The 27248-nt window shown below is 38.7% G+C and overlaps 1 protein-coding gene and 1 pseudogene across 5 annotated transcripts in view; both read left to right on the forward strand.

The window, feature by feature from the left end:
* Zhx3 (zinc fingers and homeoboxes 3) overlaps positions 1 to 27248 on the forward strand; it is a 130782-nt gene that overhangs the window by 74302 nt on the left and 29232 nt on the right. The window lies entirely within an intron of this gene.
* Positions 4539 to 5650, forward strand: LOC124976256 (protein arginine N-methyltransferase 1-like; annotated as a pseudogene).

Raw genomic sequence — 27248 nt, forward strand, 5'->3', positions numbered from 1 at the left:
TGCCCAGGATTCCAGAACTCTTAGGTAGCAGAATTAGAACATTAACCAAGCCAGTTCTAGCTCTAGAGCTAAAATCTTTAATGATTGATGGACTGCTACTCACAAGGATAGAGACAGGAGATAGATTTGAAAGACTATTCTTATGTTTATAGAGTTTGATGGCAGGCAGATAAGGGAAAGGAGGGGAGAGGACTGTGTAAATGATGCCAAAATGATCTGATCTCGAGATCTCTACCTAGAAATCTGGATGGATGGTACTATAGTCTGAGTGTTTGTATCCCCCCAAGTTCATACATTGAAATCCTGATCCCCAGGGTGACAGGATTGGGAGGCGATTAGATCCTGGGGACAGAGTTCTAGTGAATGGGATTAGTGCCCAATAAAAGGCCCCAGAGCCGCCACCTCCTCTTCAGCCACTGTAAGGACAGGGTGGGAATACATCTGACTATGAGAAAGCAGGCCCTCCTCACCGTCTGCCTACAACTTGATTTGAACTTCCTAGTTTCCAAAACTGTGAGAAATAAAATTCTATTGTTTATAAGCCACCTAGTATATGGTATTTTTTGTTAACAGCTTCCCAGACCAACCGAGACAGGTGGTGAGCAGTGAGATGAAGGTCTAGGACTTAGAACATGGTGGCTGGAGTTTTTAAAAATTTACTTGTTTTGTTTGGTTTTTTGGAGGGTTGAGTGCCAAGGTCACAGGCAGAAACTGTGTAAGCTTGTTAAAGCCTGTGGAGATCAATGGCAGTTGTAAGTGATGGATTTGGAGCTTGGCAGATAGGTCAGGATTGGCAAAAATGTTTTGGAAGTTGCTTGGGTACAGGAGATTGCAAAGTCCTGGGCATGAGTGAGCTTATTCTTTTGTGGAGAGGTTGTAGAAGAATAGGTCTACAAAGCTCCACTCTCCTTGGGTCCTGAGGGTCCTCCTCAATGTCCTTGAGACTCAGACCAAAGCTGCCAAGGAGGAGTTGTTGGAAAGAGCCACTTGACTGGTGACCTTGGGGCAAGTATTTTGAGCAGAATGTGAGGAAGGAATGGAGCCTGCGTTGCGCCAAGACTGACTAAGGAGTTGAGTAAGTGGAACTGTGTCTGCTGGTGGACTGGTCTCTAGGAGCGGGGAGGACGGGAGAAGGCAAATTAAGGGGATGGTTTTTATTTTTTATGAGAGCTAAGTGGTATTTTAAGTAAAGTCAATGAATTTTTATTGTCCAGGGTTATTGTAGAAACAACAAACCAACACATAATATTAAAGTAGTCCTTTTGTTTTAAAATAGATGAATACAACTTTTACCAAATTTATGATGGCAGGAATGTCACATTAGTTTTCAAATATGGCGTCAAAAGACATTCTTAGAAACATTTGAATTAGGCTCTTAAAATCTCATGGAAAGGAAATTAATATGTCCTGTTCTGCTGTGGAAGTTAACTTACCCCCAACACTCTTGTGTCTCACTGGTAAGTTTGTGTGTGTTCATGTAATGTAGAAAGAGAGTTGAGGTGGGGATAGAGAGCTTTGTTTACTTCACTCCTGATTTGCAGATGATTGTGAATAGTTGGAATTTTATCTTGTGTACCATCACAATCTTACATTTGTGATCTGTGATTGACTTTACTGCTTTATAGCCTAGAAGAGACTCAGGTGCTGAGGCCTATTTCTCCTCCTTCCCCTGGGACACCTGAGCGCTGTAAGTTTCCTCAAAGACACAAACAAACACCCCCAGAAACCTCCCTAAGTGCTTTCAACTGTCAGCACCTGGGTCTGCACAACCCTCCCCCAGCAATGTGAAATTGACTGTGATCCCGAAAAGTTCTGGGAAAATATGACACTGTTGATCACATCCAGTTTTTCCAATTAGTTGGGCATTATAAGATTGGAAGTATATTTGTGTAGAAATAGCTTGGTTCTTAAGTCATAAAACTGATCAGCCAAATCAGCAGTACTTAATCTCACCTATCAATAGAAATGGGTGACTTCCTGATGAAATAGTAACAGCATTTAAAATATTGCCATAAAGTGAACTTTATTAGAACTGCCAACTGAGGCAGAGCCACAGCCCTCGCTGCTCCAGGTGACTGGGCCTTGGGCTTCTTCCTTGCTCTGCTCAGGCCTGTGGCAGTGCTCTCCTCTGAATGAAGGACCTGTAGCTTTTCCAACTTTTTGAAAGTGAAATAAATTTAAAAATTGACCTGTTGGGTTCCCTGAAAAATAGTGAAATCCAGAGGGCATCAGAAAGGAAGCTTGAGAGGGAGATAATTTAGTGACAAGAGTGAAAAGGTGAAGGCAAACTGAAGACTGCTACAGCTGTGTTGCTCTGCCAGCATCATAGGACTGTGGAGTTCAAGGAAGAAAAGAGGTGTGTAACCCAAAGAAGTGACAGCAAGATCTTGAAGAGATATTTGAACTCCCAGGTTTACAGCAGCATCAGTCTAAATGTCTGTTGACAGATAAATGGATAAAGAAAATGTGACATATACATACAGCAGAATATTATTCAGCCTTAAAAAGGAATAAAATTCTGACACATGCTGAAACAGATGAGCCTTGAGGGCATGCATGATCCTAAGTGAAATATGCCAGGCAAAAACACAACTGCTTTTTGTGCTGGATAGATATCTGGTAGTATTGGCAGTGACAGCAGGATAATGAAACACAGCTTCCACTTCATTCTCTTCTAGCTGGGATGCGTCTTGAATATGATTTCACATGTATGAGATATCTTAGCTAGCCAGACTCTTAAAAAGTAGGATGGTGGCTGCCCCTGGCTGCAGGAGGTAGTGGGGAGGCAGGAGTGTTACTCGGTGGAGAAGGAGTTTTACTTTGCAAGATGAAAATTTCCAGAGGTCTCTTGACAACAATATACATGTTGTTAATACTACTAAACTGTATACTTAAAAATGTCTGAGATGGTAAGTTTCATGTCAGGATTTTTATTACAGTTTTTAAAATGGAGGGGGGAAATGGGCCAGATGAAACAGCTGGTATACCTTTCGCTAACACAGTTCAGTGTCATCCTCCAGCACCAGCTTTTGAGTGAGAGGTAGTGATAATTGGAACAACTACAATAGCTACAGTAATTATGATTTATTGAGTATTTACTGTGTGCTAGATAGCATGATAAAGCCTTTCGTATACTTCTTATCAATTCATTGAATATCATGTCAGCTCTGTGAGATAGGTATTACTATCTCCTCATTTTACCAATGAGGAAACAGATTATGAGGAATTAAGACATTTGCCCAGGAACACACAATTCATAATGGCAGGGACCTGGGACACAGACTAACTCTGATGTTAGAGTTTTTAACTCCATTCTCAGATCCCATTTATTCATCTATTCATTAACTGAAAATCATCATTATGTGCTAGATGCTGAGGATCCAATAGATACAGGCCTTGATCTTACAGAACTTAGGGCTTAGCCAAGGTGAGAGACAGTGAGCAGGAAAAGAAGTGAGTAAAGATCCAATGACAAAGTTTGATAAATTTTATTAAGGAAGCAATTAGAATGCTGTGATCAAGAACAATTCAGTATGGAGTTGGGGGACTACTTAGACATTCAGGTAGGTGTTCAGGGAACTTCACATTCATTATTGAGATGAGAAAGTAGAATGAAGAGGCAAAGCTGAAGAAAGTCCAGAAGTTCTGTATCAGAATTGTAATTCTGATTACAATTAATTCTAATCTGTTAATTCTGTAACAGCACCTTGGAAGGCTGAGGCAGGAGGATCACAAGTTCAAGGTCAGCCTGGGCTACTTTGTGAGACCTTATCTCAAATAAGAAATAACACTGCTTCCATTTAAATCTCTTCTGCTGGACTACATCTTTTTTTTTTTTTTTTTTTTTTTTTTTTTGGTGGTACTGGGGATTGAACTTAGGGCCTTGTGCTTGTGAGGTAAGCACTGTACCAGCTGAGCTATCTCCCCAGCCCTGGGCTACATCTTGACTACTTCGTTTAGTCCTATTCACCACATTTTGAGAGGGACAGGGACAAATTAGAAAGTTCAAAGAACTGGTCCCTAGAGAAAATATGGAATTAATTTAGGATGCTTACACTGTAGAGGTGACTACTAAAGGATGAAATGATGATCAAGAAGGCTTCAAACCAATATGTAGAAAAGAGAGTTGACTTACCACATAATACAAAGAGTTGAACTATCTTGTGCCCAAAAGGCAGATCTAAAACTTGGGAACCAGGATCAACTAAGAAAATAATTTTGTAATAAACTGTTATAGTAAAAATGAACTCCTAGGCCTTGGTGATACTCAGAGACTGGATAACAGGTTTCTGTAGGATGTTTTAATTGGGAAACAGATTGGAATGCATATGATGTCCCATTCCTCCATCTTGGAAGTTTCCAAGTTGTTTTAGAACCATGGCTTTAAGCTGGAGGCAAATGGGTACATTTCTTTTCAGCTATTATATTTAGTTGTAGGTGAAGCCCATTTGCAGCATAACAGAAGTTAAACCAAAAGCTCATTTGTAGCTCTTACAAGTTTAAAATATAAAGGAGGAAGAGGAGGAGTTGTGCTGAAGATGGTGGTAGCCAAAACTGTAAACTGCATCATGGAGGTTTCCTGTGGTTGGGCAGAAAGCAGTGAGAAGCCCAATGCTGAGGACATGACATTCAAAGACTATTACTTTGACTCCTATGCCCATTTTGGCATCCATGAGGAGATGCTGAAGGATGAGGTGTGCACCCTCATATATCACAACTCCATGTTCACAACTGGCACCTCTTCAAGGACAAGGTGGTCCTGGATGTGGGCTCGGGCACAGGAATCCTCTGAATGTTTGCTACCAAAGCCAGGGCCTGAAAGGTCTTTGGGATGGAGTGTTCCAGTATCTCTGATTATGCTGTGAAGATTGTCAAAGCCAACAAGTTAGACCATCATCAAGGGGAAGGTGGAGGAGGTGGAGCTGCCCATGGAGAAGGTGGACATCATCATCAGCCAGTGGATGGGCTACTGCCTCTTCTATGAGTCCATGCTTAACACTGTGCTCTACGCCCGTGGCAAGTGGCTGGTGCCGGATGGTCTAATCTTCCCAGACTGGACCACATTGTATGTGACGGTCATTGAGGACCAGCAGTACAAAGACTAAAAGATCCACTGGTGGAGAACATGTATGGCTTTGACATGTCCTTCCTCAAAGTGTGGCCATCAAGGAGCCCCTAGTGGACGTGGTGGACCCTAAGGAGCTGGTCACCAATGCCTGTCTCATAAAGGAGATGGACATCTACCCTGTGAAGGTGGAGGACCTGGCCTTCACCTTCCCCTTCTGTCTGCAAGTGAAGCGGAACGACTGTGCGCACACCCTGGTGGGCCTACTTCAACATCGAGTTCACCTGCTGCCACAAGAGGACTGCTTTCTCCACCAGCCCGGAGTCTCCACGCATGCACTGGAAGTAGACTGTTCTACATGGAGGACTACCTGATGGTGAAGACGGGGGAGGAGATCTTTGGCACCATTGGCATGCAGCCCAATGCCAGAACAACCATGACTTGGACTTCACCATTGACCTGGACTTGAAGGGCCAGCTGTGTGAACTGTCCTGCTCCACTACTGGATGCGCTGAGGTGACACCGGCCTTCTCCTGCCCTTGCCGGGCCAGCCCTCCACAGGCCCAAGGGCTGCGGCATTCTTAGGCAATTTTGGGGTCCTCCTTCCTCTCCCTTCCTCTTGCAGAAGGGGGTTTTAGGGGCCTGGACTTGGGGGATGGGGAGGGCACATTGTGACTGTGTTTTTTCATAACATGTTTTTATATGATTGCATTTATGCCAATAAATCCACAGGTGGGAAAAAAAATATAAAGGAGTTCTGCCTGGTTTTGACCCTCAGCACCTCATATTCTGTAAGAATCCCTACGCCATTTTCTTACTTGGTATTTGTAACAAACAACCTACACACTTTGGGAAATGTGCAACATTTTCCATTTTTGTATTTATTCAAATTTTAATTTTTTATTTTGAATACATAGCATATTCATATTGTTTAGAATTTAGAAGGGTTCGCAGGGGAAAGTTTCCCTTGACTCCATCTCCCTCTTCCTCCTACCCAAGAAAAAACACCATAACTAGTGTTTTCTTGTATACTTTTCTAAAGGTATTTTAATATGTCTTACACAAATACATGTTTTTCCTGCATTTTGCTTTAAAAATGTATATCAAGATAAAACGTATGTATTTTCCATTGTATAGATGTAACATAATTTATTTGACAGTCTCTTGTTGTTGAGAACTTAGGTAATTTCCAGTCATTTGCTATTGCAATGCTGATAGTGGATTACCTTATATTACTACATACGAACACACACACACACACACACACACACACACACACACACACATCTGCAGTTTACATTCTTAAATGCAGAATTACTGAATGAAAGGATCAAAGGCAAAGAACATTTACAATTTTTTAGATACTGTTAAACAGTTTTCAGTAGAGGTTTTACCAGTTTTCATTCCTGCAAGTATTGGGTAGGAGGTGCCTGTTTCTGCAAACCCTTGCTGACTCAGCATTTTATCAATGTTTCAAGCTTTTCCCAAGTAAGTGAAAGAAAGCAAATCAGACTAGTTTTTATATATATATATATATATATATATATATATATATATATTTTTTTTTTTTTTTTTTTTTTTTTTTTTTTTACACACTGGGGTACAACTTTTCTATGGTTGTATATGATGTAGATTCACACCATTCGTGTAATCATACATGTACATAGGATAATGATATTGTCTCATTCCACTATCTTTAAGAGTAGTTTTAATTTGTATCTTCCTTGCAATCGGGCATCTTGTGTTTTAAGATCTTGCTGGATTTTTGTAGTGGGATCTTTGAAGGAATTCATCGATGTAGACTAAGCCTGGAAGGAGGAGGAAGAACATCATATCCTCAGGGTTAGCCAGAGAGTTTTTTTTTTTTTTTTTTTTTTTTTGGTGGGTGTGTGTGTGTGTGTGTAATCTTGAGAAGTTCCAGTAAGCTCACCAGCCTGCAAGCTATTTAGCCTGTAAACTCTCTGGCCCACACTGGAAGAATTCAATTAAAACAAAACAAATGTAATTTCAGAGGGGAAACCACATAGAGAACAAACCATTCATGTTGCTTTTTAAATTTTTCAGTTTTAAATTTAATAAAGTAATTTACTTTTGTACTTGGAACAAAATGTAAGATGCAAGGGCATTTTAAAATAACACATTTAACTTTGAAAGGCTGTCTCACACCTCCAAGGATACAGTTTCTGACCCCTGGCATCTTACTGTATCCTAGGTTGCTCCCAGCTCCCCTAGTCCTCACCCTTGTCCCTCTTTCCCTCCGCTTTCTATAGTTTCTCTGTGAGTTTGAGCAGGTTTTGGCAAAAACCAGAGTCTTTTCATTGGGAACATTGGCATTACACAGCCTCCCTTCTCATTAGCAGTCTGACCCATTAATTCCCTGAAACACTGTGACCAAACCAGCTAAATCTAGTTTTTCCCCTAGAAAGGGACTTTCCATTCTTAGCAGTACAGATTTGCTTTTGCTTTTCACATGAAGCTTACTAGGTTTAAACCTGACTTGGCTAATGGCAACACCATCCTCCCAATTGCTTAGGTTAAAAATCTTTAAGAGTCATCCTAGACTCCCATGGATACAGCATTCACATCCTCCATCCAGCCCTTTAGGAAGTCTCATCTGCTCTACTTTGAAAATGTATCCAGAATCCAGCCACTTAGTATTACTCCATCTCTAGTGTTCTGATCCAAGTAACTGTCTTTCCTGCTGGATTGCTGCCACAACCTCCTGATGGATTTCCTTTTGTCTCCACTGGCTTTTCCTGCAGTCTATTCTCAACACAGCCAGCAGAACCACATTGTAAGACATGAGTTGTATCATGTCAACCCTCTGCTCAACATCCTCCCTTGGCGCTGCCTATCGCAGAGAAACTTAAACCATCGAAGTAGCCCTGCATGGATACCCACCCCCACCTCTTTGACCATGTCTCACTGCCTTTTCTCAAGTATTGCCACCCAGCCCTATTGAACATGCTAGGCACATTTCCATCTCAAGATCCTAGCACCAACTGGTGCCTCTGCCTAGAATGTGCTTTTCCGGTGTATCTCTGTGCTCACTCTATACTTCCAAGTCTCTGCTCTCGTCCTGGTGCATTCTCAGCGAGGCCTCTTCTGATTACCATATCTAAAATTGCAATCTCGCCTTTTCTCCACCCACCACACTCCTCTGTCCTTCCCTGCTTTGTTTTTCTCCACTGCACTTACCACTACCTAAGATATGATTTTATTTACTGACTTATTTGTGTACTATCTCTCTCCCTTCAAAGTAGGCTAGAAACTCTGGGAAAACAGAAATTTTTGTCTTTCTTTTTTTGTCTTTCCTATATTTTAGCACCTGGAATGGTGCCTGGCACAGGGTAGCTACCTAGTAAACATTTGTTAAAATGAATCAACTTTTTCTCCACTGTACTTATTCCTCAAATTCTGCCAAACATAAGCTGACACAAACAGGTGTGTTATGATACTAGCGATGAGCACTGATCCATATTTTTCTGGGGAATCTCATAAATAATGTGACATCATTTGGGTAGCAATGTTTATGAAAAATTAAATATGGTAAAAGAAACTCCAAAAAGGAGGTAATAACACTTAGCAACAACTTGTGATCGTTCTGCCTCAGCTTCCTGAGTCATTGGGATTACAGGCGTGTGCCACTGCACCAGTCGTTACACTCAGACTACATCTGGGGAATGAGATTTAGATTTGGGTGTCACTCTGGTGAGGATGATGGACAAATGAACTGATATCCAAGGAGAGCAGTGGAACTGGTACAGTCGTCCAATCCTGGATGATTGACTTGGGGGAAAAGAAACTCTTTCAAATATTGAAAAAGGTGTCATGTAGAAAGCCAAATATTTTCTCAGTACACCTAGAATCATCTCATTTCTCTCCACCTAATTGAAAGCAGATTCAGCTTTTATGGAACTTGATTATTTGAATGGGAGGGCCTTCTAAGAAAAAGATATAAGTATGCATAATACAAGCAGAAAATTATGAAACAAAGATAGGCTGTGTAGATGTAGATAGATAGATACATACATACATATATACATACATAGATATCAATACAGGCTTTGAAAGATACCGTGCAACTCGGAGGCCCTGAAGCTTCATCTACACAATAAATGCACTTTGTTCAGACAACATATGCCTTGTAGCTCTTCAGACACATTTTCTTCTTCACACTGGCTTGACATAAAGTATCCCTTTGCCTAAAACACCCTTTTCCCAACTTACCTACTTGGCAGTTTCTACTCATTCTTCGAGTTCGAATTCAAAGGTTGCCACCTCAGTGAAGTCTTACCCAAGTTTCTCAGAAGACTTGAGGGGTAATGGCACGGTTTTTCTGTGCCCCTACTGACCTGGGCATGCTTTTGCTGTAACACGTGGCTTGCTGTTTGATTTTCTTTTTTCCCCCCGCCCGTACTGGGGATCAAGCCCAGGGGCATTTTATCACTGAATTACATCCTCAGTTCTTTTTATTCATTTATTTATTTTGAGATAGGGCCTCAGTGAGTTGCTTAGGGCCTTGCCAAGTTGCTGAGGCTGGCCTCAAACTTATGATCTTCCTGCCTCAGCCTCCTGAGTCATTGGGATTACAGGCTTGTGCCACTGCACCAATCTTTATTGTCTGATTCTTGTTGGCATGTTTGTCTGGCTTCCTTAAGACTGTGTATCAGATAAGATGGGCTGTAGTAACCAACAACTCCCAAAACCTCAGTGGCTTAAAGCACAAAAGCTTATTTCTTGCACATCCTCTATATACATTGATGCGTCAACTATTTTTCTCTCCCTTTTTTTCTTTTTCTTTTTCTTTTCTTTGCAATGCTAAATCTCAAACCCAGTGCTTCTCATATGCTAGGTAAGGGCTGTGCTACTGAGCTACATCCAGCTCCTTGTTTTCCCCTTAGGTAAAGAGAGTAGCTACCACCTGGGGCAGTGCTAATTGCCAGGTTGGAGAAGAAATAATGAGACGGAGCACATACTTCCTCCTGAACCTTTCCCCTTGCTGTAACACATTTGCTGCATTTCATACAGTGCACTTAACATCAGGCAGTTAGGAGAACCCAAGGTGCTCTGACAAGGAGCAAGCCCCAGAGTACTTTTCAAAGTACTGGTGAATAGCTTAATAACCACAATAGTCTGCTAGCTCCTTAAGTCCAGAGATGGCATAAATTTGGAAAATAAAACCAACAGGAAGGTAATTTTGCATGTGCACTTACTGCCAGTCACCATTTTTCAAACATCTTTTCTGTGTCGGTGGATATTGAGCTCACTGTCTCTGGAGGTATCCTGACCACCTGGTAGTGATTCTTTCATGGTAATTCATGCAAAGGTGAGTAGTTGAAATATATAGTCTTAATTCTGAGGCCTCTTTATTTATGTCATAATAACCTTTCTAACTTGAAAAAAATAAATTATTGTTCATTTTAGAGAAATATTATCATTGATGAGAGCAGGCTATTTTTGTTGGTGACTTGACAAATAAGAATTGTTGGGGGTGGGGAACAAGGCAAAGCTGTAGCCCTGAGCCCTCAAGCTGAATGGTAATTATTAAGTGTAGAAAGGATTGTGACCCTTAAGTATCCACAGGGCAAAACTAGACCAGCTATAGGCCTGACATTGCTTTAACACTTGAGGATCTGGGATTGGAAAAAGACGTGAATTCTTGATCACTCCTTTCTTTGTTTTCACCAGAAATCTGACTGTTCTAACCAGCAGATCTCCACTATACTGCCAAGGTCCTGCCCACACACATTCCTGAAGAGGGACGGTTTTTTATGTGTTCTTTTTAAAAATTTCTTCAGTTGTCAGTGAACCTTTATTATATTATATGCAATGCTGAAAAGTGAATCCAGTGCTTCACACGTGCTAGAGGTGCTCTTCCACTAAGGCGCAACCCCAGACCCCTATGTGTTCTTTTCCTTGTGAACTCCTACTGACAAACCTTGATCTAATCACTCAGCTTCATTGTAGCAGATTCTCTATTCAGACACAAGAGTAAATAATACAGTCCCTTTTCTGACAGTGTAAAAATATTAAAATATTAAGGATCATAATAGCTCTGACTTGCCTTTTTAATTAAAAGACGATAAAGAAAAAGAAAAAAAGGAAAAAAGCAACACTGGAATAATTCATCTTGTAAAATCTTCAAGACCTCTGTAAGAAAGACATGTAAAAATAAAGGGAGAGGATTTATTATTCAATAGATATTTAGGGTGAATGCAGTCTAAAAGAAAACATAGGATTTAGAGTCAGAACGTCTGGCTGTGTCACAGATCTGCTGTATGGCCTATTCATATAGCCTCTCCTGTCTTTTTTTTTTTTATGTGCTGGGGATTGAACCCAGGGCCTTGTGCTTACAAGAGCAAGCACTCTACCAACTGAGCTATATCCCCAGCTCTCATTTCACCTCCCCTTTCTTGCTCAATAGCCCATGAAAGCTAAATGGGGGGGGAGGGGCAATAAGAAACAACTTGGGAGATATGGGAATGGATGAGAGGGATGTGAAATACTTTGCAGGCTCTGATACACTTTGAGGAATGGAATTGAAGTGAATTTAGTTTTCTGATTGGTTAGGGAAATATCTCAGAAAGCCAGCCAATTTATTTAGGGTTGACTGAATCTGGTTGTCCTGGTCAAAGTGCTTTCCAAAGAAGGAAAGAGAAACATTTAAAATAAAACATGTTTTAGAAATATAAATTTAAGCTTCATTACAATGCAAGCTTTCATTTTTATATAAGCCTGAGATATTTTTATTCTTTTTTTTTTTATAATGAAAATGTGAACTATATACATAGATTTAAAAGAGAATGAACCATCGTATCCTGATCTGGTCAATTTCGTTTCATCTATTCCCACTCAAACCTCCCCCACTTATGGGTTGCTTTTTGTTTTTCTCCAGTAAATCCCATGTGACAAATTATGTTACCCATAAATATTTCAGTGTACTTCACCAACCAGTTAGGACTTTTGTAACATAACCGAAACACCATTATCACACATAGCAATATTAACAGTAATTTTTTTTTTTTTTTTTTGATACTTGAGATAGAACTCAGGGACATTTGACCACTGAGACACATCCCCAGCCCTATTTTGTATTTTATTTAGGGACAGGGTCTCACTGAGTTGCTTAGCACCTCACTTTTGCTGAGGCGAGCTTTGAACTCATGATCCTCCTACCTCAGCTTCCCAAGCCTCTGGGATTAAAGGTGTGCGCCACTGTGCCTGGCAGCAGTAATTCTTTAATGTCATTTAATACCTAGTTGTAGCAGATGGGCTCCAAAATGACCAGGATCAATTCTGTTCCTCCTTGTGTGGGCATTTAGCTTCTCCATGAAAAGAGAGTCTGTTTTCCCTCCACTTTAAGCAGAACTGATCTTGTTGTAGCTTGTTTTGACCAGTTGATAAAAAGTCAAAAGTGACACTGCTAATTCCTGGCCTAGCTTTTAAGATGACAGGTAGTTTCTGCTTCTCTTGGAACTTATTCATCATGTAAGAAGTTGGTTTACTCTTAACAACCATGCTGTGAGAAAACCCAAGTTGCCATGTAAAGAGAGGGAATCCTGAACAGACCCCACCTGACCTAACCATCCCAGCCCAGGTGTCAGACGTGTGAGTGAAGAAGCCATCTTAGACGTTCCAGCTCCAGCAGGTACCACAGAAAGCAGAAGAATCTCGCAGCTGACCTCCACTCAGAATCAGGAGATATACACTACTCTTCTATAAACCATGAAGTTCTGAGTATTTTTTTTAAACACAGGAGAAATAAACTAAAATATCAGCATGTGTTCGTGTTTCCCTGGTTGTCTAAAAAATGACTTTTTGCTTTTGGTTTGTTAGAATTGGAATCTGAACAAGGCATGACTCATGTTTGCAAGTGAAATTTTTATTTATATTGAACATAGCACTTACTCTTAACATCCTGAGCAGGATTTTGTACCCCTGTTAGATTTCTCTTGTTTTCCTTTTTTTTTTTTTAATTGGTACCAGGAATTGAACCCAGGGTGCTTAACCACTAAACTAGATTCCCAGCCCTTTTTTATATGTTTTATTTAGAGACAGGGTCTTGTTGAGTTGCTGAGGGCCTCACTAAGTTGCTGAGGCTGGCTTTGAACTCATGATTCTCCTTCCTCAGCCTCTGGAGTCACTGGGTTTAAAGGTGGGCACTACTGTGTCCAGCATTTTTTGCCATTTTTAACCTATCATATTTAACAAAATCAGCTTGATCTCAATTTCAGAAATTTAAAAATTTTAAATTCTGTTGGTCAACTGAATATGCTAACAAAAATTTAACAATGACTTTTATTTGAAATCTTGCCTTTTATTTGAATTCTTGACTTTTGTTTTCACACTAATATGATAAATCTTGTCCTATTCTCAATATTATTAACTGAAAGACCAATGACTGGATAAAAAACTGATGTGGAGCCTTGGAATTGTGAGTTAGTGCTGGATAAGCTAATGTTGCCAAGAGTGGAAGCTGCTTTCTTTCTTCTAGGCTGTCAGTGAGGTTCATAAAGGCAAAGACTCTCTTACACTGTTATTTGCCAACATATGGAGACTCAATTTACAAAGTTAATAAAAGTAGAATGAAATACACCAGAACCAAAGATACATGAAATCAGCAAAGCATGGATTTTCATGTCTGGTCCATGAAATATGAATATATGGTCCTTCCAGAGATTCTTGAACTTTACCCTTTTGTTTTCACATTCTGGTCTCATCGTCTTTGAACAAGGTCACTAAAACAAATTTGTTCACTAACTTAAAATATAACTATCAAAGGAATTAAAATCTATAGTTGTAAAATTTCATGGTAATAAAGACAAGAACAATTACATACTTAAGAGATTTTTGCCATAGCTTTTATTAAATATTGTTCAAAATACAAGCTACAGTTGTTTATCATTACTTTCATTTCAATTAGGTCTGATCTTTGATATGTAAAAGTAATGGAAATTCTTCTGTTATCTCAAATGTCAGTAGAATCTCCAGCCTTTCATTTTCTAGTTGAAAGAACTATGATTAAGCACATTAGAAATTCTTAAGCTTCCATTGTTTTAAAGGCCACTTGAATTTTGATTATTGACTCATATTTCAGTCAGCCACCGTTTTATCACATCTTTGTCATTAGAGAATCCAGGGCTAAATTAATAAATTCATTATCCGTTGTCACTGATAGATTTTTGTTTGTGAGAGTTTTGACTTGTTAGCATCCCTACATAAAGAGGTACAAATGTCACATCATTGCAATTGAGATGGTTGCTCATTTCTTCCTTTTCTTGAATAGTAGTTGTTTTCCTAAGAAGAAATTAATTTCATTTTTCAATGTGCTTTGTATGAATTGGAATGTTTTCTTATAAAAGCACATAACTTCTCTTTGGATATTACTGTGTTCATCTTCCATCTTTGAATAGATACATTGAATTTATTTTAGGTGTGAAAATGAATATGTTAAGTACAGTAGAGAAGGAATACTGTGTTTTGGTTTTTTAAAATTTTTATTAGTTGTACTGGACACAATACCTTTATTTTATTTATTTATTTTTATGTGGTGCAGAGGATCAAACCCAGTGCCTCAAGGCAAGCATTCTACCACCGAGTTACAACCCCAACCCTAAATGCTGTATTTTTGAGGACCTAATTTCAATTGTTTGGGAAGGAAGCATCTTAACATGAGCACAAGGGCCCTTAGCTCTAAGAAAAAGAAAAATCGTATGCTTGGAAACAATGTCTACAGAAGAAGGTACAAGGAACAGTGATTTAGAGTAAGTTCTCATGTGTTTACACCTCACACAAATACCCAGAGCTGATCTTCTTCAGTTCTAAAGGCAAAGGCAGGAACATGACAATTCAGCAGACAATGAGGGATCATGATTTGAGGTTCATGAACAATTGAACTTGCCTTTCTAGTGTACCTATAGCACCGTCAATGCAAATTGATCCACTCCTGTGTAATGTTATCTTATGCCTCAGAAGACACTTGAGATGAACTGCACTGATTTTGTTGGGAGTTTATAGCTTTGGTTATCGTATCAACCATGGACACCATTAGGATCCCTTGACTCATGCCAAATAACCATTTTCAGAGGTTCTCTTTCATTTTATAACTTGAAGCCCAGGCTGAATTCTAGAACAGCTGACATGATTTCAGGGGAGAATCAACAGATTCTCACCCCTCCCCACACGTATCTGGCCTCAATATGACTTTTTAACATTCTAGTACATGGGGTTTATTCTTTTTTTAATTAAATAATGTAATTTCACAAATAAGCAGTTTTTAGAATGATTGTAACTAGAGCTATTTTTTTAAAGTGTAAAAACTACACATTTCATGGGGATTCTACTTCAATCAACTGTGCCTTTATGAATTTCAGGGTGTCAAGGGCCTTTGACTATGGAATGGCTAAATTCATTTATTGTTTTAGAATTGATATTTGAGAACAGTGAGTGTCCAGATTCCATTCATTTCCCTAGTATGGTTAAGTTCATGGCATTTATGGTTAATTTTTCCATTTAGTACTTCAACAAGGTGAGGTTGCCAAGCAGGGCTCCAATTTGACAAAGCCTTGGCATCTGTGGTGACTCTCAGGACCCCTGCTCATACAATCACTGTTCCTGTTACACTGAAACTGCTCAACACTGAAGGAACAGGTACTCATGCCACTCCACTGCTGGCCACCTTGTTTGTAGGGTATACTAATGGACAGTCCCCTCTTCTGCAAACAGTGATGTGGATTCTCCGCCTCTCTCCCCCTCCTTCCCTCCCTTTCTCTCTTTTTCTCTCCCTCCCTCCCCCTTCCCTTTCTCTCTTTCTCAGTTCTAGGGATGGGACCCAGATTCTCACACATTCCAGGGACACACTCTACTACTGAGCCACACCTCCAGCCTTTTTTATTTTTTATTTGAAACAGGGTCTCACTAAGTTACCCAAGCTGACCTCAAATTTACAATCCTCCTGCTATGGTCTCCCAAGTAGTGGGATAACAGGGTATGCACCACTGTGCCTAGATGTCCCATTTTTTAAAAAAATATTTTTTTTAGTTATCAATGGACCTTTATTTTACTTATTTTTATGTGGTGCTGAGAATTGAACCCAGTGCCTCACACATGCTAGGCAAACGCTCTACCACTAAGCTACAACCCCAGCCCTGTCCCATTATTTTTTAATGAACATTTCTCATGTTTCTTTTTTTAATCAACTATTTCACTGTCTCATATTCTCACTAGTGTTGACTAGTGATTGTAGAAATTCTGTCTTGTTACTCAAATGTTTTATTATTAGGTCTAATGTTGGCTGTGGTTTTTGATAGGAAATTTTTATCAAAGGACATTTTCTTCCTTTTTTTTTTTTTTTTTTGGTGGTGCTAGGAATTTGAACCCCCAGCTTACAAGGCAAGCACTCTGCCAACTGAACTATATCCCCAGCCCCCAAAGGACATTTTCTTTATTTGCTGAATCATCTCAAGAACAAGATATTAGACTTTAATAACAGTAGATTAATAACAGTAGATTATATGACCTACAGATATGTACAGAACACTGTACAGCAGACAACAGCAGAATACATATTCTTCTAAGTCCATGTGGAACATTCTTCAGGATAGAGCACATGCTAGCCCATAGAACAAGTCACAAAAAATTTAAAAAGAATGAAATCATATCAAGTATCTTTTTTGATCACAGTATTGAAACTATAAATTAATAGTAAAAGGAAAACTGGAAAATTCACATATACAAAAATTAACATACTTTTAAACAACCAGTGAGTCAAAGAATAAACTATAAGTAAATTAGAAAACATCTTAAGACAAATGAAGACAAAACCACAAACTTATAGGATGCAGAAAAAACAGTACTGAGAGGTAATTTTATAGCTATAAATGTGTACATTAAAAAAAAATTAAGGGGTTGGGGTTTTGGCTCAGTGGGTAGAGTGCTTGCTTAGCATGTGTGAGACAACAAGTTTGATCCTCAGCACCACATATAAATAAATAAAGATCCTTGCACAACTAAAAAATAAATCTAAAAAATTAAGATGCAAATCAAAACCTAACTTTAGTGAGGTGCAGTGGCACACACCTGTAATCCCAGTGGCTCGAGTTCAAAGCCAGCCTCAGCAAAAGTGAGGTTCTAAGCAACTCAGTGAGACCCTGTCTCTAAATAAAATGGAAAATGGGGCTGGGGATGTGGCTCAGTGGTTGAGTGCTCCTGGGCTCAATCCCCAGTACCAAACAAAATAAAGCAAAACAACAAAATCCAACTTCTCACTTTACCGAACTAAAAAAAGAACAACAAACTAAACCCAAAATTAATAGAAGAAAGGAAAATAATAAAAATCAGAATAGGAATAAACAAATTAGAGAACAGAAAAAAATTAGTGGAACTAGGGTTTTAGAAAAGATTTTTTGAGCTGAGTTTACATTTTGTTTTATCATCAACCTCCTCATTACCACCAACATCATCATATTGTTTTGCAGCACTGGGGAGTGAACCCAGGGGTGCTCTATCACCACTGAGCTACATCCCAACCTCCCCCCTTTTTTCATTTTTTAAATTGGTCCTTTACAGTTGTAATGATGATGGGATTTGTTGTTACATGTTTGTACATCAACACAATATAACAATATAATTTGGCCAGTGTCTTTCCCCAGCATTTCCCCTTCCCCTCTCCTCGTCTCTCCCCATGGTCCCTTTCTTCTATTCAACTGATTTCCCTTCTATTGTCATGAGATCCCCCTGCCACCCTGCTTCCTTTTCCTTTTTCTGCTCCAGGTTCCACATAGGAGAGAAAACATGACCCTTGACTTTCTGAGTTTGGCTTATTTTGCTTAACATAATGGTCTCAAGTTCCATCCATTTTCCTACAAATAACATTATTTCATTGTTCTTTAGACTGATTAAAACTCCATTGTGTATATATGCCACATTTTATTTATTCACTCATTCATTGACAAGTTAGTTTTGTAGTTTGCTTTTATAAACTATGATGTGGTAAACGTGGGTTTGTGCATATGGCTACAGTATGCTGACTTTCATTCTTTAGAATAAATATTGAGGAGGGGTATAGCTGGGTGTGTATGGTGGTTCCATGCCTACTCTTTTGAGGAATCAATACACTGTTTTCCATAATGATTGTAATAGTCTACAATCCCATCAACAGTGTAAAAGTGATCCTTTTTCTCTATATCCTCTCTGGCATTTATTATTGTTTGTATTTTTGTTTGTTTGGTTTTTTTGGTGGTGCTTGGGATTGAACCCAAGGCTTTATGCATGCAAGACACACTGAAATATATACTCGGCCTTCTTGTTTGTATTCTTTTTTTTTTTTTTAATACTTTTTAGATGTTGATACACCTTTATTTTATTCATTTATTTTGATGTGGTGCAGAGAATTGAACCCAGTGGCTCACACGTGCTAGGCAAGCACCCTACCATTGAGCCACAAACCCAGCCCTATTTGTATTCTTGATGGCTGCCTTTCTAACTGGAGTGAGATGAAATCTCAGTATAGTTTTGATTTGCATTTTCTAATTGTTAGTGATGTTGAACATTTTTTTATATGTTTCTTGGCCATTTGTATTTCTTCTTTTGAGAGGTATCTGCTTAGTTCATTTGCCCATTTATTAATTTGGTTTGTTTTTCTTTTAATGTTGTTTTTTTTGAGTTCTTTATATATTCTACATGTTACTTTTCTGTCAGAGAGTAGCTAGGAAAGATCTTTCTCCATTTGGTAGACTCTCTCTTCACATTCCTACTTGTTTCCTTTCCTGTGCAGAAGTTTTTAAATTTGATGCTATCCATACATACTGTCACCACAATGCCACCCAGAAAGCTTATCATTACTACACAGTCACAACAGAGCACAAGGAAGTTCATTTACCCATACCCCAAATTGGATTTGCCAATACTGTAACCTAAGCAAATTTCACAGAAAAGATAACACTGAATTTTTTTGTTTGTTTGTTTGAATTTCATTGACTATAAACCTTGGTCCAAAGCCAGTAACATACAGAAACACCAGATTTACAATTCGGGTGGCAGAGGATGCACAGGGAAAGCAAACTCAATAGAGATAACACAACAAACGTTTTCTTAAAACAAACTGGACTGAGATGAAGCAGACAAGGCAAACAGCAGGATGCCCGTGCCCATCTTCAAGTGGCGCCAAGTCACACCCTTCAGTTAACTTTTGTACAGGGTAAAATATAAGGATCTACTCTCTTCTACATATGGATAACCAGTTTTCCCATCACCATTTGTTAGAGACTGTCTTTTCTCCAATGTATGCTTTGGGCACCTTTGTCAAGGATCAGATGACTGTAGATGTGTGGGTATGTCTCTGTGTCTTCTATTCTGTACCACTGATCTGTGTGTCTGTTTTTGTGCCAGTACCAGGCAGTTTTTGTTGCTTTAGCTCATTAATATAATTTGAAGTCAGGTATCATGATACTCTACCACTGCTTTTTTAGCTTAGAATTGCTTTGCTATTCTGGATCTTTTATTCTTACAAATGAATTTTAGGACTGTTTTTTTTTTTTTTTTTTCCTAGTTCTGTGAAGAATATCATTGGTATTTTGATGGGGATTGTTCTGAATCTGTATATTACTTTTGGTATTATGGTCATTTAAAAAAATATTGATTCTGCCTATCCATGAACACGGGTGATCTTTCTATGTTTTTGTTTTTAGTTTCTTTCTTCAGTATTCTGTAGTTTTCATTGCAGAGGTCTTTTTGCCTCCTGGTTAGCTTTATTCCTAGAATTTTTTTTGTAACCTGCTACTTTGTTCACTTATTTATTAATTAGCTCTAGCAGTCTTCTGGTGAAGTTTTATTGAATATTCTAATTACAGAATTATGTCATCTGCAAACAGTGATAATTCAACTTCTTCCTTTTTTAAAAAATTTTATTCTTTTCAAGGCTTTTTTAAAAATTTATTTTTATTGTAAACAAATGGGATACATGTTGTTTCTGTTTGTACATGAAATAAAGGCATACCATTTGTGTAATCATACATTTACATAGGGTAATGGTGTTTGATTCATTCTGTTATTTTTTCCTTCCCCCCACCACTCCCACCCCTCTTTTCCCTCTATACAGTCCCTCCTTCCTCCATTCTTGCCCCCCTCCAATGCCCCATTATGTGTCATCATCTGCTTATCAGTGAGATCATTTGTCCTTTGATTTTTTGAGATTGGCTTATCTTACTTATTGGAGAATGATATTCTCCAATTTCATCCATTTGCCTGCAAATGCCATAATTTTACTATTCTTTATAGCTGGGTAATATTCCATTGTATATATATACCACAGTTTCTTTATCCATTCATCAATTGAAGGATATCTAGGTTGGTTCCACAATCTGGCTATTGTGAATTGAGCAGCTATGAACATTGATGTGGCTGTATCTCTGTAGTATGCTGATGTTAAGTCCTTTGGGTATAGGCCAAGGAGTGGGATAGCTGGGTCAAATGATGGTTCCATTCCAAGCTTTCTAAGGAATCTCCACACTGCTTTCCAGAGTGGCTGCACTAATTTGCAGCCCCACCAGCAATGTATGAGTGTACCTTTTCCCCACATCCTCGCCAACACCTATTGCTGCTTGTATTCTTGATAATCACCATTCTAATTGGGGTGAGATGGAATCTTAGGGTAGTTTTGATTTGCATTTCTCTTATTACTAGAGATGTTGAGCATTTTTTCATATATCTGTTGATTGCTTGTAGGTCTTCTTCTGTGAAGTGTCTGTTCATTTCCTTAGTCCATTTGTTGATTGGGTTATTTGCATTCTTGGTGTAGAGTTTTTTGAGTTCTTTGTATATTCTGGAAATTAGTGTTTTATCTGAAGTATGAGTGGCAAAGATTTTCTCCCACTCTATAGGTTCTCTTTTCACATTGCTGATAGTTTCCTTTGCTGAGAGAAAGCTTTTCAGTTTGAATTTATCCCAGTTATTGATTCTTGCTTTTATTTCTTGTGCTATAGGAGTCTTGTTAAGGAAGTCTGATCCTAAGCTGACATGTTGAAGATTTGGAGCTACTTTTTCTTCTATAAGATGCAGGATCTCTGGTCTGATTCCAAAGTCCTTGATCCATTTTGAGTTGAGTTTTGTGGAGGGTAAGAGATAGGGGCTTAGTTTTATTCTGTTGTATATGAATTTCCAGTTTTCCCGGCACCATTTGTTGAAGAGGCTATCTTTTCTCCATTGCATATTTTTTATCCCTTTGTCTAGTATTAGAAAATTGTATTTATTTTGGTTTGTGTCCACGTCCTCTATTCTGTACCATTGATCTACCTGTCTGTTTTGGTACCAATACCATGCCGTTTTTCTTACTATTGCTTTGTAGTATAGTTGAATTTCTGGTATTGCGATACCCCCTGTTTCATTCCTCCTACTAAGGATTGCTTTAGCTATTCTGGGTTTCTTATTCTTCCAGATGAATTTCATGATTGCTTGCTCTATTTATGTAAGGTATATCATTGGGATTTTAATTGGAATTTCACAGAATCTGTATAGCACTTTTGGTAGTATGGCCATTTTGACAATATTAATTCTCCCTATCCAAGAACATGGGAGATCTTTCCATCTTCTAAGATCTTCCTCAATTTCTTTCTTCAATGTTTTGTAGTTTTCATTGTAGAGATCTTTTACCTGTTTGGTTAGATTGATTCCCAAGTATTTTATTTTCTTTGAGACTACTGCAAATGGAGTTGTTTTCCTCATCCCCCTTTCAGATGTTTCATCACTTGTATATAAAAATGCTTTAGATTTATGCATGTTGATTTTATAGCCTGCTATTTTGCTGAATTCATTGATGAGGTCGAGAAGTTTTCTGGAGGAGTTTTTTGGATCCTCTAAATATAGAATCATGTCATCAGCAAATAGGGATAGTTTGAGTTCCTCTTGTCCTATTCATATCCCTTTAATTTCTTTAGTCTGTCTAATTGCTCTGGCTAGAGTTTTGAGGACAATGTTGAATAGAAGTGGTGAAAGAGGACATCCCTATCTTGTTCCCGTTTATAAAGGGAATGGTTTCAGTTTTTCTCCATTAAGAATGATGTTGGTCATGGGCTTAGCATAAATAGCCTTTACAATGTTCAGGTATGTTCCTACTATGCCTATTTTTTCTAGTGTTTTGAGCATGAAGGGGTGTTGTATTTTGTTGAATGCTTTTTCTGCGTCAATTGAAATAACCATATGATTCTTAACCTTAAGTCTATTGACATGATGGATTACATTTATTGATTTACGGATGTTAAACCATCCTTGCATTCCAGGGATGAACCCCACTTGATCGTGGTGCACGATTTTCTTAATATGTTTTTGGATACGGTTTGCCAATATTTTGTTAAGGATCTTTGCATCTATACTCATCAAGGATATTGGTCTAAAATTTTCTTTCTTCGATGTCTTTGCCTGGTTTGGGTATGAGGCTGATATTAGCTTCATAGAATGAGTTTGGTAGGGTACCCTCCTTTTCTATTTCCTGGAATACTTTGAGAAGTATTGGAATGAGTTCTTTGAAGGTCTTGTGGAACTCAGCTGAGAATCCTTCTGGTCCTGGGCTTTTCTTGGATGGTAGGTTTTTTTTTTTTTTTTTTTTTTTTTTTGCGGTGCTGGAGATTAAACCCAGGGTCAAGCACTCTACCAACTGAGCTATATCCCCAGCCCCGGATGGTAGGTTTTTAATGGCTTTTTCTATTTCATTGCTTGATATTGATCTGTTTAAATTGTGTATGTCCTCCTGGTTCAGTTTGGGAGGAGCATATGTCTCTAGAAATTTGTCAATATCTTCGGTAGTTTCTATTTTGTTGGAATACAGATTTTCAAAGTAGTTTCTCATTATGTTCTGTATCTCAGTGGTGTCTGTCGTGATGTTTCCTTTTTCATCACGAAGTTTAGTAATTTGAGTTTTTCCTTCTCTTTGTTAGTGTGGCTAAGGGTTTGTCTATTTTGTTTACTTTTTCAAAGAACCAACTTTTTGTTTTGTCAATTTTTGGAATTGTTTCTTTTGTTTCAATTTCATTGATTTCAGCTCTGATTTTAATTATTCCCTGTCTTATACTACTTTTGCTGTTATTCTCTTCTTCTTTTTCTAGGGATTTGAGCTGTAATGTTAGGTCATTTAGTTGTTGACTTTTCATTCTTTTCTGGAATGCGCTCCATGCAATGAATTTTCTTTCCTCTTAGTACCGCTTTCATAGTGTCCCAGAGATTTTGGTATGTTGTATCATCGTTCTCATTGACCTCTAAGAATTTTTTTTATCTCCTCCCTGATGTTTTCTGTTATCCATGTTTCATTCAATAGCATATTATTTAGTCTCCAGGTGTTGGAGTAATTTCTGTTTTTTATTTTGTCATTGATTTCTACTCTCAGTCCATTATGATCTGATAGAACACAAGGCAGTATCTCTATTTTTGCATTTCCTAAGGGCTGCTTTGTGACATAACATATGGTCTGTTTTCGAGAAGGTTCCATGTGCTGCTGAGAAGAAAGTGAATCCGCTTGTTGATGGATGGAGTATTCTATATATATCTATTAAGTCTAGGTTATTGATTGTGTTATTGAGTTCTATGGTTTCTTTGGTTGGTTTTTGTTTGGAAGATCTATCTAGTGGTGACAGTGGTACGTTAAAGTCACCCAGAATTATTGTGTTGTGGTCTATGTGTTTCCTGAAATTGAGAAGGATTTGTTTGATGTACAGGGATGCACCATTGTTTGGGGCATAAATATTTACTATCGTTATGTCTTCCTGATTTATGGTTCCCTTAAGCAGTATGAAATGTCCTTCTTTATCCCTTCTGACTAACTTTGGATTGAAGTCCACTTTATCTGATATAAGGATGGAAACTCCCGCTTTTTTACTGAGTCCATGTGCATGGTAGGTTTTTTCCCATCCTTTCACCTTTAGTCTGTGGATGTCTTTTTCTATGAGATGGGTCTCTTGCAGGCAGCACATTGTTGGGTCTTTCTTTTTAATCCATTCTGCCAGTATATGTCTTTTGATTGATGAGTTTAGGCCATTAACGTTCAGGGTTATTATTGAGATATGATTTCTATTCCCAGTCATTTAGCTTATTTTTGGTTTTTAAGTTGGCTTGGTTTCTCCTTTGAGTGGTTTTACTCTAAGGTAGTTCCTCCCTTTGCTGACCTCCATTGTTGTTTTTCATTTCCTCCTCATGGAATATTTTGTTGAGAACATTCTGTAGCGCAGGCTTTCTATTTGTAAATTCTTTTAACTTTTGTTTATCATGGAAGGATTTTATTTCATCATCAAATCTGAAGGTTAGTTTTGCTGGGTATAGGATTCTTGGTTGGCAACCATGTTCTTTCAGAGCTTGAAATATGTTGTTCCAGGCCCTTCTAGCTTTTAGAGTCTGGGTTGAGAAGTCTGCTGCTATCCATATTGGTTTCCCCCTATATGTAATCTGATGCTTTTCTCTCGCAGCCTTCAAAATCCTATCTTTATTTTGAATGTTAGGCATTTTCATTATAATGTGCCTTGGTGTGGATCTGTTGTGATTTTGTGTATTTGGTGTTCCGTAAGCCTCTTGTATTTGATTTTCCATTTTATTCTTCAGGTTTGGGAAATTTTCTGATATTATCTCATTGAATAGGTTGTTCATTTCTTTGGTTTGTATCTCTGTGCCTTCCTCAATCCCAATAATTTTTAAATTTGGTCTTTTCATGATGTCCCACAGTTCTTGGAGATTCTGTTCATGATTTCTTACCATCTTCTCTGTTTGGGCAACTTTATTTTCAAGATTAAATATTTTGTCTTCATTGTCTGAGGTTCTGTCTTCCAAGTGGTCTAGTCTTTTGGTGATGCTTTCCATTGAGTTTTTTATTTGGTTTATTGTTTCCTTCACTTCAAGGATTTCTGTTTGGTTTTTTTTTTTTTTTTGAGAATTTCTATCTCTTTGTTGAAATGAACTTTTGCTTCCTGCAGTTGCTCTTTCAGCTTATTGGTATTATCATTCATTACCTGCATTTGCTGTCTTATCTCATCCTTTGCTTCACGAATCATCTTAATCATGTATAATCTGAAGTCCTTTTCTGACATTTCTTCTAACATACTGTCATTGGATTCTATTAATATAGAATCTAGATTTGTTTGGATCATTTTTCTTCCCTTGTTTTTTCATGTTGTTCATGTATCTTCCCCTCTTGCAGTGCAGATCCTGGGGTATTGCAGATTTCCCCCTATAGTCTTATAGTGGCCCTATAGGTTTCCAAAACCCTTTCTTTAAGGGGAGATCAATATTAGCAGTGCCCAATTCACACACTATGCAATCCTAGACCAAATAGCCCCTATGAGGACAATAACAAAATTGTCATAATAAACAGAATGAGTTCAAATATTATCTTCAGTAAAACAAACAGATTTGCATTAAGGTGTGCAGTTTCCAATGGAGGACAAAGAGGATGCAGAGGGATGTAGAATGTAGCTGTTAATGGGATAAGAAAAGAAAGAAGATCTAGATAATAGAAAGGGTGAGAGTGTAATCAAAAGAAATTGGATGTTAGCATGCAAAAAGGGAGAAAGAGACTCTGAGGGAACAGGTAAACAAAAGGAAAAGAGAGCAAGAAAAGTAAAGAAATAAAAACTTAAATTTTTTCAATAAGGAGAAAAAAGAAAATCTACAGTATAACAGTCATATAGTAATCAAACCTCCCAGTCTTTAGTAGCCTGATGCATGAGAGGTACCTGACAATGAGCTTCAAGCCTCCAGCAGGCGTCTCAGGATGGGATTTGCCGCCCCCTAAAGATCAGAGCTATGACTTTCAGGATTATCCAAGATGGCCGCTCTGGCTTCCAAATGTGTTGGCAAATGGGGAGCTGCAGCTCAGGGTGTGGATGTGGTCAGCTGGAGGTCCTGGAGGCAGGGTGCGGTTGGTCAGGCAAGGGTCCTGGAGGTCTGGCATGTTTGGTGTGGTTGTGGGATCCTGGAGGCCGGGTGCAATCAGTCAGTCTGGGGTCCCGGTGATAGGGCGCAGTCAGTTGGTCTGGGGGTCCTGGCGGCAGGGAGCAGTCAGTCAATATGAGCACCACAGAGGCAGGGAGTGATCAGTCAGGCTGAGGGATCATGGAGACGGGGCTCAGTCACTCCGGCCAGGGGTCCTATGGGGCCTGGCTGTTGTTTCAAAATGGCGGTAGCCACAAGTAATCAAACCTGCAGGTACTGTAACAGTGAACTTCCAGGCAACAGCAGGCAGCTGGTGCTCCACTGGCGGTCGGCGATCAGTTTGCTGACTGTTGTCCGACGATTGGGAGGTGAACCTCATGCGGTGGGTGATGGATAGGTGTAAGGCAGGCGATGGACAGGCGAGAGGCAGGCAAATGGCTGATGATAGGCGCCTGACAGTGAGCAATCTGCACTCAAAAAAGGTGTCGATATGCTGGCAGACTGCAGGTGATCACAGCAGACAAACGGGGTAAACAGCAGGGGATCAATAAGCAGCAGAAACTGCCTCACCAAGAAACAGATATCCTCTTCTTGAAACCGGAGTTTCGGAGCGACAAGGAACGCAGCCTCCCTCTAGTCTGCCTGCTTTTTTTTTTTTTTTTTTTTTTTTTGGAGTTTCATGGATCCTTTCCTTTTATTCCTTCTCTTGCTTAATTGCTCTGGCTAGAATTTCCAGCACTCAGCACTATATTGAATAGGAATGATGAGAGTGGACATCCTTGTCTTGCTTGGGATTTTGAAGGAAATGCTCTCAGTTTTTCCCCATTCACTGTGATGTTGGCTTTGGGTTTGTGGTATATAACCTTTGTGATGACGAGGTAGGTTCCTCTATCCCTAATTTCTTCAGTGTTTTTATCATGAATGGATACTAAATTTCACTAGGGCTTTCTCTGCATCTATTGAGAGGATTAAATATTTTTGGTCCTTAATTCTACTTCTGTGATGAATTACATTAATTGATTTGCATTATGTTAAACAATCCTTGCATTGCTGGAATAAAACCAATTGGTTGTAATGCTTAATAATCTTAATGTGTTGTTAAATAGAACTTGCTAAAATTTTATTAGGAATTTTTGCATCTAAGTTTATCAAGGATATTGATCTTTAGTTTTCTTTGCTTGACCTGTTATCTGGTTTTGGTTTGTGTGCAATACTGGCTTCATAAAATGAATTTGGAAGTGTTCTGTCCTTTTCTGTTTCATGGAATAATTTGAGG

The sequence above is a fragment of the Sciurus carolinensis genome, chromosome 2 (genome assembly GCF_902686445.1).
Source record: "Sciurus carolinensis chromosome 2, mSciCar1.2, whole genome shotgun sequence".
NCBI classification, from domain to species: domain Eukaryota; kingdom Metazoa; phylum Chordata; class Mammalia; order Rodentia; family Sciuridae; genus Sciurus; species Sciurus carolinensis.